This window comes from Pseudophryne corroboree, chromosome 10 (genome assembly GCF_028390025.1).
Source record: "Pseudophryne corroboree isolate aPseCor3 chromosome 10, aPseCor3.hap2, whole genome shotgun sequence".
Lineage (NCBI taxonomy): Eukaryota > Metazoa > Chordata > Amphibia > Anura > Myobatrachidae > Pseudophryne > Pseudophryne corroboree.
The window spans coordinates 313330166-313349248 of NC_086453.1; positions in this window are offsets into that span (position 1 = coordinate 313330166).

Below are 19083 nucleotides of genomic sequence, written 5' to 3' on the forward strand. Positions count from 1 at the left end.
TCTTTCTTCTTTATACATACTACATCTCATTATCATCCAGTCTATATTAGCAGCAGACACAGTACAGTACAATAGTCCACGGCTGTAGCTACCTCTGTGTCGGCACTCGGCAGTCCGTCCATAATTGTATACCACCTACCAGTGGTTTTTTTTTCTTTCTTCTTTATACATACTACATCTCATTATCATCCAGTCTATATTAGCAGCAGACACAGTACAGTACGGTAGTCCACGGCTGTAGCTACCTCTGTGTCGGCACTCGGCAGTCCGTCCATAATTGTATACCACCTACCCGTGGTTTTTTTTTCTTTCTTCTTTATACATACTACATCTCATTATCATCCAGTCTATATTAGCAGCAGACACAGTACAGTACGGTAGTCCACGGCTGTAGCTACCTCTGTGTCGGCACTCGGCAGTCCGTCCATAATTGTATACCACCTACCCGTGGTTTTTTTTTTCTTTCTTCTTTATACATACTACATCTCATTATCATCCAGTCTATATTAGCAGCAGACACAGTACAGTACGGTAGTCCACGGCTGTAGCTACCTCTGTGTCGGCACTCGGCAGTCCGTCCATAATTGTATACCACCTACCCGTGGTTTTTTTTTTCTTTCTTCTTTATACATACTACATCTCATTATCATCCAGTCTATATTAGCAGCAGACACAGTACAGTATGGTAGTCCACGGCTGTAGCTACCTCTGTGTCGGCACTCGGCAGTCCGTCCATAATTGTATACCACCTACCCGTGGTTTTTTTTTTCTTTCTTCTTTATACATACTACATCTCATTATCATCCAGTCTATATTAGCAGCAGACACAGTACAGTACGGTAGTCCACGGCTGTAGCTACCTCTGTGTCGGCACTCGGCAGTCCGTCCATAATTGTATACCACCTACCCGTGGTTTTTTTTTTCTTTCTTCTTTATACATACTACATCTCATTATCAACCAGTCTATATTAGCAGCAGACACAGTACGGTAGTCCACGGCTGTAGCTACCTCTGTGTCGGCACTCGGCAGTCCATCCATAATTGTATACTAGTATCCATCCATCTCCATTGTTTACCTGAGGTGCCTTTTAGTTGTGCCTATTAAAATATGGAGAACAAAAATGTTGAGGTTCCAAAATTAGGGAAAGATCAAGATCCACTTCCACCTCGTGCTGAAGCTGCTGCCACTAGTCATGGCCGAGACGATGAAATGCCAGCAACGTCGTCTGCCAAGGCCGATGCCCAATGTCATAGTACAGAGCATGTCAAATCCAAAACACCAAATATCAGTAAAAAAAGGACTCCAAAACCTAAAATAAAATTGTCGGAGGAGAAGCGTAAACTTGCCAATATGCCATTTACCACACGGAGTGGCAAGGAACGGCTGAGGCCCTGGCCTATGTTCATGGCTAGTGGTTCAGCTTCACATGAGGATGGAAGCACTCAGCCTCTCGCTAGAAAACTGAAAAGACTCAAGCTGGCAAAAGCACCGCAAAGAACTGTGCGTTCTTCGAAATCCCAAATCCACAAGGAGAGTCCAATTGTGTCGGTTGCGATGCCTGACCTTCCCAACACTGGACGTGAAGAGCATGCGCCTTCCACCATTTGCACGCCCCCTGCAAGTGCTGGAAGGAGCACCCGCAGTCCAGTTCCTGATAGTCAGATTGAAGATGAAGATGTTGAAGTACACCAGGATGAGGAGGATATGGGTGTTGCTGGCGCTGGGGAGGAAATTGACCAGGAGGATTCTGATGGTGAGGTGGTTTGTTTAAGTCAGGCACCCGGGGAGACACCTGTTGTCCGTGGGAGGAATATGGCCGTTGACATGCCTGGTGAAAATACCAAAAAAATCAGCTCTTCAGTGTGGAGGTATTTCAACAGAAAAGCGGACAACAGGTGTCAAGCCGTGTGTTGCCTTTGTCAAGCTGTAATAAGTAGGGGTAAGGACGTTAACCACCTCGGAACATCCTCCCTTATACGTCACCTGCAGCGCATTCATAATAAGTCAGTGACAAGTTCAAAAACTTTGGGCGACAGCGGAAGCAGTCCACTGACCAGTAAATCCCTTCCTCTTGTAACCAAGCTCACGCAAACCACCCCACCAACTCCCTCAGTGTCAATTTCCTCCTTCCCCATGAATGCCAATAGTCCTGCAGGCCATGTCACTGGCAATTCTGACGAGTCCTCTCCTGCCTGGGATTCCTCCGATGCATCCTTGCGTGTAACGCCTACTGCTGCTGGCGCTGCTGTTGTTGCTGCTTAGAGTCGATGGTCATCCCAGAGGGGAAGTCGTAAGCCCACTTGTACTACTTCCAGTAAGCAATTGACTGTCCAACAGTCCTTTGCGAGGAAGATGAAATATCACAGCAGTCATCCTGCTGCAAAGCGGATAACTGAGGCCTTGACAACTATGTTGGTGTTAGACGTGCGTCCGGTATCCGCCGTTAGTTCACAGGGAACTAGACAATTTATTGAGGCAGTGTGCCCCCGTTACCAAATACCATCTAGGTTCCACTTCTCTAGGCAGGCGATACCGAGAATGTACACGGACGTCAGAAAAAGACTCACCAGTGTCCTAAAAAATGCAGTTGTACCCAATGTCCACTTAACCACGGACATGTGGACAAGTGGAGCAGGGCAAGGTCAGGACTATATGACTGTGACAGCCCACTGGGTAGATGTATGGACTCCCGCCGCAAGAACAGCAGCGGCGGCACCAGTAGCAGCATCTCGCAAACGCCAACTCTTTCCTAGGCAGGCTACGCTTTGTATCACCGCTTTCCAGAATACGCACACAGCTGAAAACCTCTTACGGCAACTGAGGAAGATCATCGCGGAATGGCTTACCCCAATTGGACTCTCCTGTGGATTTGTGGCATCGGACAACGCCAGCAATATTGTGTGTGCATTAAATATGGGCAAATTCCAGCACGTCCCATGTTTTGCACATACCTTGAATTTGGTGGTGCAGAATTTTTTAAAAAACGACAGGGGCGTGCAAGAGATGCTGTCGGTGGCCAGAAGAATTGCGGGACACTTTCGGCGTACAGGCACCACATACAGAAGACTGGAGCACCACCAAAAACTACTGAACCTGCCCTGCCATCATCTGAAGCAAGAAGTGGTAACGAGGTGGAATTCAACCCTCTATATGCTTCAGAGGTTGGAGGAGCAGCAAAAGGCCATTCAAGCCTATACAATTGAGCACGATATAGGAGGTGGAATGCACCTGTCTCAAGCGCAGTGGAGAATGATTTCAACGTTGTGCAAGGTTTTGATGCCCTTTGAACTTGCCACACGTGAAGTCAGTTCAGACACTGCCAGCCTGAGTCAGGTCATTCCCCTCATCAGGCTTTTGCAGAAGAAGCTGGAGACATTGAAGGAGGAGCTAACACGGAGCGATTCCGCTAGGCATGTGGGACTTGTGGATGGAGCCCTTAATTCGCTTAACAAGGATTCACGGGTGGTCAATCTGTTGAAATCAGAGCACTACATTTTGGCCACCGTGCTCGATCCTAGATTTAAAGCCTACCTTGGATCTCTCTTTCCGGCAGACACAAGTCTGCTGGGGTTGAAAGACCTGCTGGTGAGAAAATTGTCAAGTCAAGCGGAACGCGACCTGTCAACATCTCCTCCTTCACATTCTCCCGCAACTGGGGGTGCGAGGAAAAGGCTCAGAATTCCGAGCCCACCCGCTGGCGGTGATGCAGGGCAGTCTGGAGCGACTGCTGATGCTGACATCTGGTCCGGACTGAAGGACCTGACAACGATTACGGACATGTCGTCTACTGTCACTGCATATGATTCTCTCACCATTGAAAGAATGGTGGAGGATTATATGAGTGACCGCATCCAAGTAGGCACGTCACACAGTCCGTACTTATACTGGCAGGAAAAAGAGGCAATTTGGAGGCCCTTGCACAAACTGGCTTTATTCTACCTAAGTTGCCCTCCCACAAGTGTGTACTCCGAAAGAGTGTTTAGTGCCGCCGCTCACCTTGTCAGCAATCGGCGTACGAGGTTACATCCAGAAAATGTGGAGAAGATGATGTTCATTAAAATGAATTATAATGGGGGCGTGGCCTGGCTGGCATCAGGAGAAGTCGGGTTCCTGCAGAGCTCCGGCCAGCAACACAATAAAATAAACCTCTGAGCTAACTTTGGGGGCCCACCTGCAAGGAAACAATCCCCTGAGCCCTGCTACATCACCCTGCACCCGGAGGTCGAGGCTGCGGAATCGGGGAGGCCCTGTGTTGCCCCCTGCGGATTGCGGCCTACCTCCGCCCCAGAAGCCGGGCCTCGATTTTGGTGTGGAGCCGTCGGTCCGTCGGACCTGGTGCGGCGATTCTGCGGACCCCTCCCCCACCTGAGCGGCGCTCCCTGGCACCCAAGAGCTCACCCATCAGCCACTGACCCTCACAGGAGACCGGCGACCGGACAATCTGCGGGAGGTGAGAGCCGGGACGAGTGTGACTGGCGGCCGGCGGCCATCTTGTGGTTGGCGCCGCCCGGACTTTAAGCTCTGCTTTGCCGATCCCTGGCCTCTCTGGGCGCCTGCCCTCCGACCCCCACCCCATACATCCTCGCAAGAACAGATCTCCCCCCCCCCACTGGTGGGGATCAACGACCCGGGGACCTCCGGAGGATCCGTGTTTCATTTACAGGCGGCGGCCATCTTGTGACTGGCACAACTCTCTCCTCACTCCATAGCTAGAAATGGCTGTAGCTCTAGCTCCCTCTTGTGGCGACTTTTAGATTAGACAACTCACAGCCACTATAAATATATTTCTATACTCCTGCCTATTCTCATGTCTCCTGTTTAGCGGCTGGAGGGGAGTTATCATATTACACCTTGAAACAACAGGTGCAAACTTTAACAGCCCTGCCGCCATCTGCCCGGAGGCTTTCACCCTGCAGAGAGCTGACCCTGCACCCCTGCTGGAATAGGCGCTGCTGCGATCACCTATATCTCGGAAGCTCCACCTGCTCCACCCATAAACCCATGCCGGCCTCTACACCTGTGTGACATTTCTCCTCGCCCATGTGCGCTGTTCACGGACTGATGCCTACCGGTCCTGAGCTATTACTCGTTGAGATGTAACCTGTTATACTTCCGCTTCTTTTTTCCTCTCCATGTGACCTCATTATAGCCTGCTCCTTGCGTGAGGCGACTCCTACTGTATAAATCGGTTCTCCGTTGCCCGCTTATTTTTATGGAAAAATTTCTCATACCCACCCCGATGTCAATTGCTGACCCCGCCTCTACAACCCGAGGCGATACTGTGTGGATACACTCGTCTGATTCAGATTGCTCTATCACCCGTTCCAGGTCCTTACAAAAACGCAAGTCTGCTCCGGCCAATAAGCCTCCCAAAATGAAACCTGCGGATATTGCGGCGGTGCTGGGCCCTCTACTAGATGAAAAACTGGCGGGCCTTAGAGAAGCTATTGACTCTACTCTATCCAAATTAACTCAACACTCTGGCCGCTTAGATGACGTCGAACAGAGGGTGTCTACCCTGGAGGATGATTTGCATGCAGCACAACTCACCATTAATTCACAGCAAAGCGACATTTCGGATCTGACCCAGAAGCTAGATGATTTGGAGAATCGCGGACGCAGAAGTAATCTCCGGGTGGTGGGTATCCCCGAATCGGTCAAAGGCTATGAGTTACTTGATCTTCTCTCTAACTGGATACCGCAACAACTGGCCATGGATCTCAAAGGTGCCCCTCTGGCTATTGAGCGGGCACATAGAATAGGCCCTGAACGTAAAACGAACTCTGGTCGCCCTCGCCCGGTGATCATGAAAATCCTTAATTATGCCGACAAAGCTCGACTCTTAGACCACTACCGGAAGACGGATAGCTTAACCTACAACGGAGATCGGCTCTTGATATTTCAGGATTTTTCCACCATTGTCGCTGCTAAACGCAAGGAGTTTGCCCCGTTGTGCAAGCAACTGTTTAATGCCAAAATCAAATTCTCTCTCCTGTACCCGGCCCGGCTGCGGGTCTTCGAGGACGGCAAGCCGCTGTTCTTCGATGACATAACACTCGCCAAGGCCCACTTCTCGAGTTTACCCACTTGACTGTTGCACTGTTATTATTGCTTGCATGCATGTTTTTCTCTCTTTTTTTTCTCCATCTGCAGGTCACGTGGAGAGGAATAATTGCGCAGCTCTGTGTATACAATGAGCTGTAAATTTTCTTGTTTTTCTTGTTTGTTTTCTATGTTACTGTTTAATATTGTTGGTTGCACCTGCCAGACCTGCCGACCCCGATCCTCCATGGGTCAACCCCTTCCCGCTCGCTGGGACGGGCAGGGGCCCTACTTTACCTCTAGTATATTTTTTCTTGCATTCCCAACCATCGGTATAGGCTGATATAGCTGACCCTGCTCCTACTCCCCCCGCCGCCGCGGAAGATACCCCACTCCTTGCCTTCAATATAGTATCATGGAATGTGGAGGGCCTTAACGCTCCAGTGAAGCGTAAGAAAGTGCTCTCCCACCTCCACCGTTTGACCCCTCACATCACCTTCTTACAGGAAACACATTGGCTGGACGATCCCCGTAATACTCTACGTGCCCCCTGGATCGGGGATTGTATCTCGGCCCCTTACTCTAATAAGACCAGGGGAGTTGCCATCCTTTTTCACAAGTCCCTACAATATTCGATACGCAGAAAATTTCTCGATCCTAATGGGAGATTTATTTTGCTAGATGTGATTATTGATAATGTCTTGTATACTCTCCTTAATCTATATGCCCCAAATGTCTCTCAACAGGATTTTTTTGCAGTTGTCCTACAGAAACTTTCCTCTTGGGGGAGCTCTAATCTAATCCTAGGAGGAGATTTCAACACGGTCATCGATCCGTCCATGGACAGGTCTGGGGTGAGTACTTCATCCTCCAAATCCGGCTATGATCTTCTTTCTTCCCTCTGTTCACAACTTGCTCTCTCTGACCCTTGGCGTATCCATCACCCTCTTCTTCGTGATTACTCTTTCTACTCTCACCCCCACTCCACACACTCCCGTATTGATTATATTTTCTTATCCCGACACCTCTTTCCTAAAGTCACTCACACATCGATTCAAAATATTATTATCTCAGACCATGCCCCTATTATGATTTCTCTTAAGCTTGCGTTGCCCCAATGCTTTTCCAAATGCTGGCGATTCCCTGCTTATCTTACTCACTCTGAGGATTTTCTCCTACACCTTAGACACACTTGGCACACCTACGTTTCTGATAATTTGACCCAGGCGGAGGATGTCTCACTGTTCTGGAGCGCCTCTAAAGCTGTTATCCGGGGCCACATTATCTCATACGTAAATTCCAAACGCAAAGCATTTAACTCCCGCCTCCATGAACTGAGCTCCCTTCTCACCTCAACTTATAGAACGTATAAGCGTTCCGACACTCCCGCACATAAAGAGGCTTACCTGACTGCTAAACAAGTATATGATACCTTCCTAACAGAGCAGGCCCAGACACGATATGATTACCAGCGGAACAAATTTTTTAGATGGGGTAATAAATCGGGCAGACTCTTGGCAAACCTCGCTCGGGGACCCCGGACGCGCACATGGGTTGAGGTGGTTAAATCTTCAGACACTATTATATCAGATCCGACAGCCATTTGCGCCGAATTTATGCAGTTTTACAAATCCCTATATACAGCAGAGCCAGATAACGTGGAGACAGGTAAATCCTTTCTGTATGACGCTCAGCTTCCTGTCCTCTCTCGAGATGACAGGGACCTTCTCGAGATGTCTATAACTGAGGAAGAGATACTCACAACTATCAAATCTTTACCAAACGGCAAGAGCCCAGGCCCTGATGGCTTTGGGGCTGAATATTATAAATTACTTAATGCTGAACTCACACCCACTCTAGCCAAATTATATAATCATATCTTTACCTCCGGAACTATACCCTTATACTTCAATGAGGCACGGATAATCGTAATACCCAAGCCGGGTAAAGATCCCTCCCTTGTGGGTTCTTATCGCCCTATCTCACTTCTTAACCAAGACTTCAAATTGCTTACCAAACTAATGGCCAACCGTCTACAGTCTTGTCTGCCTCATCTCATTTCCCCAGCCCAATTAGGCTTTATTAAAGGCAGACAATCTGTACAAGGTATTAGATCGGCGATAGCTGCTATTTCCCATACCCGCCTTCATAATTTGGAAGACAATATTCTTATCAATCTAGACGCCGAAAAGGCCTTCGATAAAATCGCTTGGCCACACCTTTTTAGAGTGCTCTCCCATCAGCAATTTGGCACTAATTTCTGTAGTCTAATGCGGACCCTCTGCACTGCTCCGATGGCCCAGGTGGTAGTTAATAATGTGGCCTCCTCTTCCTTTTTTCTTGAGAGAGGCACCAGACAAGGATGCCCTCTCTCCCCTCTGCTTTTTAATTTGGCCTTGGAACCTTTTATTCGTTATATCCAACTACTACCTGGGTTTAGAGGCATTGTTATTGGGGATCGCGAACTCAAAGTTATAGCCTTCGCAGATGACCTACTTATATGTACCTGTGACCCTAAACGCTCCCTTCCTGTATTGGTAGAGGCAATTGACAGATTTTCGTCTTTTGCTGGCTTCTCCATTAACTTTGCCAAGTCTGAAGCCCTGGCCATATTTGGCCAGGCGAGACTGGGTTGGATTAGACCCTTCCCGTTTAGATGGGCCCCCTCGCATATCACCTTTTTAGGAGTGGCTCTACCACAACATCTCTCCACCCTCTATGCACGTAATATTACCCCGATCATACATAAAATACAGACTGAACTTAGCCTATGGCAAAACCTTCCCCTTAATATGTTAGGGAGATGCAACCTGTTTAAAATGGCAAGCTTCCCGAAACTCCTGTATATTCTCCAAATGACTCCCATTCTTCTCACTAACTCCGACTTTTCTTTACTTAATACCTTGCTTTCCAAGTTTATATGGAACCGTAAGCGCCCCAGGATAAGCCTAAAAAAAATGACGCAATCGGTGCGCCAAGGGGGTGTAAACCTACCAAACATTAAACAATACAATCTAGCGTGCTTACTACGTTTCGCTATGGATTGGCTCAGTGGCAACGATGTATTCACAGATACCAAGTTAGAATCTCAGCTTTGTGCTCCTCTCTCTCTTGCTTACCTCCTACATGCCCGGCCCTCTCAAATAAAATCTTCCCAATTTGATAACCCGCTATTGTCTTCCACTATTAAGGCGTGGAAAATGGCTAGGAAAGCCCTTGGTCTCAAATATTATTACTCAGTATCTCTACCTTTGCTTGGAAACCTGGAGTTCCAAAATGGTACTGCCTCTTTGCCTTTTGGTGCTTGGTGCTCCTCTGGTTTAAAGACTCTACGTAATCTGATGACACCTACTCACACTCCTTTGCCATTCCAGGAGGCTATTGAGAAATATGCAATTTCACCCCTGCATGGATTTTACTACTCCCAGGCTATACATTATCTTACATCAGTTCTCCCTCACCTCACGGGAAAAGACTTTGTTAACCCCTTAGACTCCCTTTTACGCTCCAACACATACTCCATATCTTCTATCTATGCGCGCATCCGCACTGAACTGGACCCCCACACTGATTTTCCTGATCTGGCTAAATGGATCTCCCAAGTTCCTACACTCACAGTAGACACCCTACTAGATACTTTTTTTATGACCCTTAAACTAATACCGGCTAGTATATATCAGGAAATGGCCTATAAACTGCTACACAGGGCATATATTTCGCCCAAACAAGGTTTTCTAATGGGTATATCAGATAGGGCCGGATGTAATAAATGCTCAACGGTAGAAGCTGACCTTTTCCATTGTCTCTGGGCCTGCCCTGTCATCCAAAAATTCTGGCATACCTTACACCACTATGGCACCTCAACGCTAGGCATCCCCTTTCAATGCACTGCTCCCTGGGCCCTCTTTGGTCATCTGTCGGACCAACCTGGAATTCCACGCACTGATAAAAAATTGATAGTGCTACTTTCAGCAGTGGGGAAAAAAGCTATATTGCAACAGTGGATCCATCCTACCTCTCCTACTCTCCCTATGGCTACTTCTAGGTTACTCTTCTTATTTAATATGGACTGGCTGGAGGCCTCTATCCACAAGGAAACCCTGACTCCTGCACTCTTTAAGTGCTGGGATAAATACATTTGTACCCTCCCTGCCCACACTAAACTAGCAATACATAAATGTTTCCAATCTAACTTTTGGTACTCTCTCCGACAACTTGATAACCAAGCTTCTCTAACTGACTGAGCCTCCTATCTTCCCCTCCCCCTCTTCTTCTTCATCCGTACTTCCCTCTCCACACACTTCTTCTTTTCTTTCCCCTTTCTTCTTATTTCTCCTGTTTCTTCCCTGGCGGATTGGTTGGACACTTCTATGGACGGATCGGTGGCCTGTGGCTCTTGGTAGGTGTTTTTGCCTATTTTTGTTCTAACGTTTTTGTGATGTTCTTTTTTACCTCCCCTTTTTTTTTTTTTTTTTGTTATTTGAACTGCCGGAATTGAGTGTCAGTTTTTAGTCAGTCATATTCAGTCCCATTCTCAATATATTATAGCCTGACCGCCGCTCTTCTGGTGGTTTACAGTTTGTTCTTGTTGATTATTTTATTATTGGAAAATTTCCTCCACCTACTCATATATGCTGTGTACTTTTACCTTTCTTATTTGCCTACTTTGATGCAGATATGTTTGATATGTATGCGGTTTTTTCCTTACTTCTGTACCATGTTTTGGAGGTATTTAATAAACATATTTGGAAAAAAAAAAATTAATTATAATCAATTCCTCCGTGGAGACATTGACCAGCAGCAATTGCCTCCACAAAGTACACAGGGAGCTGAGATGGTGGATTCCAGTGGGGACGAATTGATAATCTGTGAGGAGGGGGATGTACACGGTGATATATCGGAGGATGATGATGAGGTGGACATCTTGCCTCTGTAGAGCCAGTTTGTGCAAGGAGAGATTAATTGCTTCTTTTTTGGTGGGGGTCCAAACCAACCCGTCATTTCAGTCACAGTCGTGTGGCAGACCCTGTCACTGAAATGATGGGTTGGTTAAAGTGTGCATGTCCTGTTTATACAACATAAGGGTGGGTGGGAGGGCCCAAGGACAATTCCATCTTGCACCTCTTTTTTCTTTAATTTTTCTTTGCGTCATGTGCTGTTTGGGGAGGGTTTTTTGGAAGGGACATCCTGCGTGACACTGCAGTGCCACTCCTAGATGGGCCCGGTGTTTGTGTCGGCCACTAGGGTCGCTTATCTTACTCAAACAGTCAGCTACCTCATTGCGCCTCTTTTTTTCTTTGCGTCATGTGCTGTTTGGGGAGGGTTTTTTGGAAGGGCCATCCTGCATGACACTGCAGTGCCACTCCTAGATGGGCCCGGTGTTTGTGTCGGCCACTAGGGTCGCTTATCTTACTCACACAGTCAGCTACCTCATTGCGCCTCTTTTTTTCTTTGCGTCATGTGCTGTTTGGGGAGGGTTTTTTGGAAGGGCCATCCTGCGTGACACTGCAGTGCCACTCCTAGATGGGCCCGGTGTTTGTGTCGGCCACTAGGGTCGCTTATCTTACTCACACAGTCAGCTACCTCATTGCGCCTCTTTTTTTCTTTGCGTCATGTGCTGTTTGGGGAGGGTTTTTTGGAAGGGCCATCCTGCGTGACACTGCAGTGCCACTCCTAGATGGGCCCGGTGTTTGTGTCGGCCACTAGGGTCGCTTATCTTACTCACACAGTCAGCTACCTCATTGCGCCTCTTTTTTTCTTTGCGTCATGTGCTGTTTGGGGAGGGTTTTTTGGAAGGGCCATCCTGCGTGACACTGCAGTGCCACTCCTAGATGGGCCTGGTGTTTGTGTCGGCCACTAGGGTCGCTTATCTTACTCACACAGTCAGCTACCTCATTGCGCCTCTTTTTTTCTTTGCGTCATGTACTGTTTGGGGAGGGTTTTTTGGAAGGGCCATCCTGCGTGACACTGCAGTGCCACTCCTAGATGGGCCCGGTGTTTGTGTCGGCCACTAGGGTCGCTTATCTTACTCACACAGCGACCTCGGTGCAAATTTTAGGACTAAAAATAATATTGTGAGGTGTGAGGTATTCAGAATAGACTGAAAATGAGTGTAAATTATGGTTTTTGAGGTTAATAATACTTTGGGATCAAAATGACCCCCAAATTCTATGATTTAAGCTGTTTTTTAGGGTTTTTTGAAAAAAAACACCCGAATCCAAAACACACCCGAATCCGACAAAAAAAATTTGGTGAGGTTTTGCCAAAACGCGGTCGAACCCAAAACACGGCCGCGGAACCGAACCCAAAACCAAAACACAAAACCCGAAAAATTTCCGGCGCTCATCTCTACCTGCCGCACTGTGTAAAATGGGGACACCTGCCTGCCGCACTTTGTAAAATGGGGACACCTGCCTGCCGCACTGTGTAAAATGGGGACACCTGCCTGCCGCGCTGTGTAATATGGGGACACTTGCCTGCTGTAATGTGTAAAAAGGGGACTTTTTTTTTTTTTTTTTTCCTGTGGTGGGTGTGATGATATCAGATGAGGCCGCGCCCACTTTAATGAGACCACGCCCATTTTAATCAGGCTACACACCCTTGTCGGGAGCGCGCGCGCCTCCTTTTTATTTTTATGGCTATATGGGGGGGTACTCAATTTTTTTTTATACCAATGGGGGGGGGGGGGGGGGGCACATTTTGAAATCTCACACTGGGAGCCAAATTGTCTAGAAACGGCCCTGACAGTAGCTTATGTAAGTAATGATCCATTTGTAATTTTTGGGTTCCGGAGGGGCTACTTTTCCCCCTGTAAGGCTGAAGTGGTAATCTGGGAGCAGCGCAGTTAAAATCAATGAAAACTTAAAAAAGGGAAACCTATGTCTTTTCCAAACTTACTAATAATGTAACTGTAATTATACAGTATAATGTCATTCAGGGGTGTGAGTTCATACCAGGAGCCTGAGGGGCGATATCAGTGGTGTATCTATAATGGATGCAGTGTGTCTGGTGCACACGAGCCCCTTGGTTCAGAAGCGCCCCACTGGCACACACTGCACCCATTTTTTCTATACTTACCTTTCTGGTGTCCATCGGTCTCCGTGTGTGGGCCCCCTCCTCTCCCGTAGCCTGCAGCGCTGTTGGTGCTCTTAGCACTAGAGACTCTGGCACAATGCCAGAGTCTACAACGCTGGGGCAGGTCTCCGGAAAAATGGCCATTTTCCCGGACACCTGCGCAAGTGCTGCTGCCGGCTACAGCAGAGGAGGTGGCCCACACACGGAGACTGTACACAGGTCCCCTCTTCTGTAGATACGGCACTGGGGGATATAGTTGTTGATGCTCCACCCCTCCGCTCACATTCACTACCAACACCCTGTCCCAGCAGTACCCAGACATGCACAATGAGCCCAGGACCCCAGTCCCTACATTCCCATCTCTCTGTATGGGCCCGGGACCCCAGTCCCTACATTCCCATCTCTCTGTATGGGCCCGGGCTTGTTAGAGGGGCCCAGCCCGGTTCATCTGCTAATGGGGACATGCTACCTTTGTGTGGCTGCCTGTGCCCCCTGTACAGCTGCAAGGAGGAGGGGACATTAGGGTGGGGACAGTGCACTCAAGAGGAAGTCTGTCTCCCCTTAGGTGCTGGCTGCTGTGAGAGGGTTCCCTACCTACTGCAGATCACATTCACTTCCACCACTCCAGAAGCAGCCAGACAGGGAGGACTATGGCAGTGATGTGCTTTGGGGTAAGGCAGGTATGGCAGAGCTTTTTCCTGTCTGTGTGTAAATCTGGCTCTGGTGCTAGCCAGTGCCTCCTGCGCCATTTACCTCACCGCACGTCCCTGGACCATGGCACATGCCCCCTGCTTATTCCTGCTCTGGGGCGCATAAAGCAGATCCTGGAGCAATGAAGGAGGTCAGTGTGCCGTGCCCCCATCAGTGCTGGTGCCCGAAGGTGACTGCCTTCCATTGTCTCCTGTATTTACACCCCTGATGTAATTATTGTCATAAACTGCTTATAATCAATATAGTTACAGTAACAGTATCTAGCTTCTCTTGGCAAGACAGGTCATATTAATATAAAAACTAATACAGAACAGTACATGTGACTGTCCAGTGGTGAATTTCCCATTAGGCCTTTCAAGAACGTGTCTAGGGACGGCACTTGGGTACTTGTGTTGGTACTGTCAGCCCAAAATGTACCAGTAACTGCTAAATATTTCCACTCTACTGCATAGTTCCCTACCCTCCCTCATTCTGCAGGAGACTCCCTGAAATAGTAGCAATCTCCCTGACTCCCTGAATAGACCAGCAATCTCCCTGATTGCACCTTACCCCTATTATGTAGCTGTTACATTCTTGAAGGGGGGGGGGGGGGGGGAATACATCAAAGATCATACATTCATATGGGCTCATCAGTACCATTTCCCTGCATTGGTTATAAGGCACAATTGACCTGATCGTAGCAGCATATTTGTTAGCAGTTGGGCAAAACCATGGGGGTAATTCCAAGTTGATCGCAGCAGGAATTTTGTTAGCAGTTGGGCAAAACCATGTGCACTGCAGGGGAGGCAGATTTAACATGTACAGAGAGAGTTAGATTTGGGTGGGGTGTCTTCAAACTGAAATCTTAATTGCAGTGTAAAAATAAAGCAGCCAGTATTTACCCTGCACAGAAACAAAATAACCCACCCAAATCTAACTCTCTCTGAAAATGTTATATCTGCCCCCTCTCCCCCCCCCCCCCCCCCCCCCCCCCCTCTGCAGTGCACATGGTTTTGCCCAACTGCTAACAAATTTGCTGCTGCGATCAACTCTGAATTACCCCCAATGATCCCTATGGCTACATGCATTTTAAATAAGGTTTCTCGTGGCCACTTACAGCAGCCGTGGCCAACCTGTGGCTCTTGAGCCGCATGCGGCTCTTTCTTTATTCAAATGTGGCTCCTGACATGACCACAACAGATCCGTAAACTGCTGCACTCCAGCCAGACAGGCAGCAGCATTACGGGGGCTGAGAACTGAGGGAGCCGGATACTAGAGGTGAGACACCCACTGGCAAACCGAGGACACATAAGGGGCTGCTGCAATGGCACAAGGTGTGTGTGGGGGAGCTGTAGTGACACATGAGGGTCCTGGCAGGAGTGACACAGGAGAGTGCTGGCAGGAATGACTCATGGGGGAGCTGGATGGAGTGACATGGGTGTGTGCTAGCAGGAGTGACACTTGAGGGAGCTGGCTGGAGTGACATATGGGGGAATTGAAGTGTGTTATGTGAATCTGGCTTTTTCAATATATTTTATGTGGATCTTTCTTCCTCAATTATTTTATGTGGAAGTGGCTTTTTAAAGTGTATTTTATGTTGGGTCTGGCTTTTTAAATGTATTTTATACCAGGGGAGTGGCCTAGCAGGCACAAGGAAACACCCCATTTTTGTATGCTTGCCTTCGTCTCGATGCCGGCTCTTTGACGTACCTAATAAGATTTTTTGCTCTTTGCCTTTGACTGGTTGGCCACCCCTGACTTACAGTATATGGAGCTTCTTGTAAAACACAATACACAAACAAATCCTGTAAAATATAAGAGTCTTTTCTTCCACTAGTAGATCTTACTAACTTTGGGGCTCGTTTATATTTGGATGTAAGTCATTTTCATGACAGGCCTCTCAGATGTAGAAGTATATATGTCCGCACTGATAGGTGTTACTGTCACAATCTCCCTGAAATGCTTTTTAAAAGTATGCAAGTATGTTGTAGTCTACTGTACCATGGGGGTCATTCCGACTTGATCGGAGCTGTGCTAAATTTAGCACCGCTACGATCTTCTTCCCGCCCCGCATGTCAGTCCGGCCCCCCCCCCCCTCTCAGAAGTGCAAAGGCATCACACAGCGGCGATGCCTTTGCACTTCAAGAGTAGCTGCCGGCCAGCACAGCTTTAGCGTGCTGGCCGGGAGCTACTCATCGCTCCCTGGCCCGCAGCGGCTGCATGTGATGTCACGCAGCCGCCGTTCCGCCCCCTCCCGCCCAGTGATCGCCTCTGCCTGTCAAACAGCCAGAGGCGATCGTATCCCTGCTACGGCCTTCGACCGCCTGGCATGCGCCGGCGCTCTACGGCGCATGCGCAGTAGGGACCTGTTCGCTCTGCTGCGTTAAAACACAGTGAGCGAACGGGTCAGAATGACCCCCCATATGCCATCTTTTTGAATGGAGTGTAAATGGGTAGGACATGCACATACTGCCCCCATAAGCTGTCCTACTTAGTAAATAAGTATACATACAGTAAATAAATAAAAATGTCATAGTTGCCTTTTTATTAATCGATTAAAACTGTCTAACATCAAATGAGAGCTTATAACCAATCAATGAAAATAATAAAATTAGGCAAGGTGGGGGAGGGTGGCTGTTATTGTTGTGCCTAGGGGCGCCCTCAACCCCTAAATCTGCTCCTGTGAATGTCATGTAAAGGGAAATAACCAGGTAATGTAAATCACGGTGGTAAACAAAGCAGAACTGAAATCTCTAGTAGGAGAAATGAGTATTGTGGCAAATTGTCTGAAGGCCCCTGTGTAATCCTGTGTTAAACCATACGTCTCATAATCTACAGATTTTTGTATATTGTTATTTATACCCCTTTCACATCTCCAATGCCGGATCCCACCCAGGAATTGGAAACGGGTCATTCCCGGGTGGGATCCGGCATTGGAGACTCTCCTACCTCTTTCTGACAGCTTCCAGACCCGTCAATATGCCGGGTCGGTAGCCATAGCGTCGGGGGGCAGAGCCGGCAGCTGGGGCGGAGGTGGAGGCGGCACTGGGAGATGCTTATAGCCCGGGTTGAATTACCACCAGGGGACCAGGGAAATCCGACATGGCGCTTTCACACCGCACACTGACCCGTGTCGACCAGGCAATATGCCGGGTCGATACCGGGTTATTTGTGCGGTGTGAAAGGGGTATAAGTAGCTTTAGTCATTGAATACTTTATGCTATTTTTTTATAAATATGATTTCTTTTTATTAACAGTGGTTTAATTGTGTTGCCTGCGAGGTCTGCCATGGAGGTTCTTTTCAGGAACACCTGCAGTCAGGCATAGCGCACTCTGCTCCTGTAGTAGCCATCTTTTCCATGGGTCTGGGACTCAGGGTCGACAACAAAAAGGTCGACACACCTTAGGTCGATGCCAATTGGTCGACACACCTTACGTCAACATGGACAAAAGGTCGACATGGACAAAGGTCGACATGGATAAAGGTCGACATGAGTTTTTTATGTTTTTTTGGTGTCATTTTCTTCGTAGAGTGACCGGGAACCCCAATTAGTGCACCGCGTCCCCTCGCATGGCTCGCTTCGCTCGCCGTGCTTTGGGCATGGTGCCTTCGCTCCGCACAGATTACCGTTCCAATCGTAGTCCACGTGGATCGTTAAGTATGAAAAGGTTCGAGAAAAAAAAAACATAAAAAACTTATGTCGACCTTTTTCCATGTTGGCCTTGTTCCTGTCGACCTTTTGTCCATGTCGACCTTTTGTCCATGTCGACCTAAGGTGTGTCAACCAATTGGCGTCGACCTAAGGTGTGTCGACCTTTTTGTTGTCGACCTGGAGTCCGGATACCCTTTTCCATAGGTCTCTTATGCTTGCGGTACTCAGGTCTATTGCCAAAACCCCACATGTCCCTGATAGCACCAGTCAGACAATGGGTGGTCATTCCGAGTTGTTCGCTCGCAAGCTGCTTTTAGCAGCTTTGCACACGCTAAGCCGCCGCCTACTGGGAGTGAATCTTAGCTTATCAAAATTGCAAACGAAAGATTTCCAATATTGCGAAAAGACTTCTCTGTGCAGTTTCTGAGTAGCTCGAGACTTACTCTGCCAGTGCGATCAGTTCAGTGCTTGTCGTTCCTGGTTTGACGTCACAAACACACCCAGCGTTCGCCCAGACACTCCTCCATTTCTCCAGCCACTCCCGCGTTTTTCCCAGAAACGGTAGCGTTTTTTCACACACTCCCATAAAACGGCCAGTTTCCGCCCAGAAACACCCACTTCCTGTCAATCACATTACGATCACCAGAACGAAGAAAAAACCTCGTAATGCCATGAGTAAAATACCTAACTGCATAGCAAATTTACTTGGCGCAGTCGCACTGCGGACATTGCGCATGCGCATTAGCGACTAATCACTCCGTTGCGAGAAAAAAATAACGAGCGAACAACTCGGAATGACCCACAATATTCAGAGAATTAGGTATAAGGACAGGAGTACAATTCACGCTAAGGCAAGTAAGCCAAGCTCACTGACCAGGACAGACCGTATCCAAATCACAGAAGGCATAGCGTAGACTTCAAGCAGACAAAATGCATGTCAGTGTTCCGGCAGCGCCATTAGAAAGTCATAGTCTAATCAGGGGAATCACATTGAATAAACAGTCTGCTGAACCTATCCCTCGCCAGTGACAGTTTGCAAGGCTTGGTCTTTTACAGGGAATGCTCACACCAACCTTACGTGCCTGAATTAATGGTCGCTTAAACGTTTGAGCATATGGAGTCTTATTGTATTGTCGCCCTTTTCCAGTTATGGCTAGGTTTGTCAAAATTAGCTAGGGGAATTGGCATGTTTTTGGTATGGTATTGCTACCAGTGACCCAAACCTTTTTTCAGACTCTGACCATTCCAACAAAAATAGTAGAATTTCTTGTCCATTATATTCAGGTTGGTCTTTTAAAATATCTAGGGAAATAGTGGCTATTTGCCTGGGTAAATATCTCCTATATAATAGCCCAGATCTGTGACTCAGTGCCCGTGTGTATAACGCTGGGCGTTTAGGAGCTCTAGAAAAATTCCCTTCCACAAGTGAAAGGAAAATGGAGGCGCTGATATAAGAATATTATTAATACACACGTCTATGACAACATATATAATTAATAATTTCTTATTTTATTTTAAGCAATAAAAACAATTTATTTATATTAATACCGGCCGGTAAATATATTGCAATGCTTTACATAATAAGTATACTTCTTAAAACTAAATAATATAAAACAAATGGAT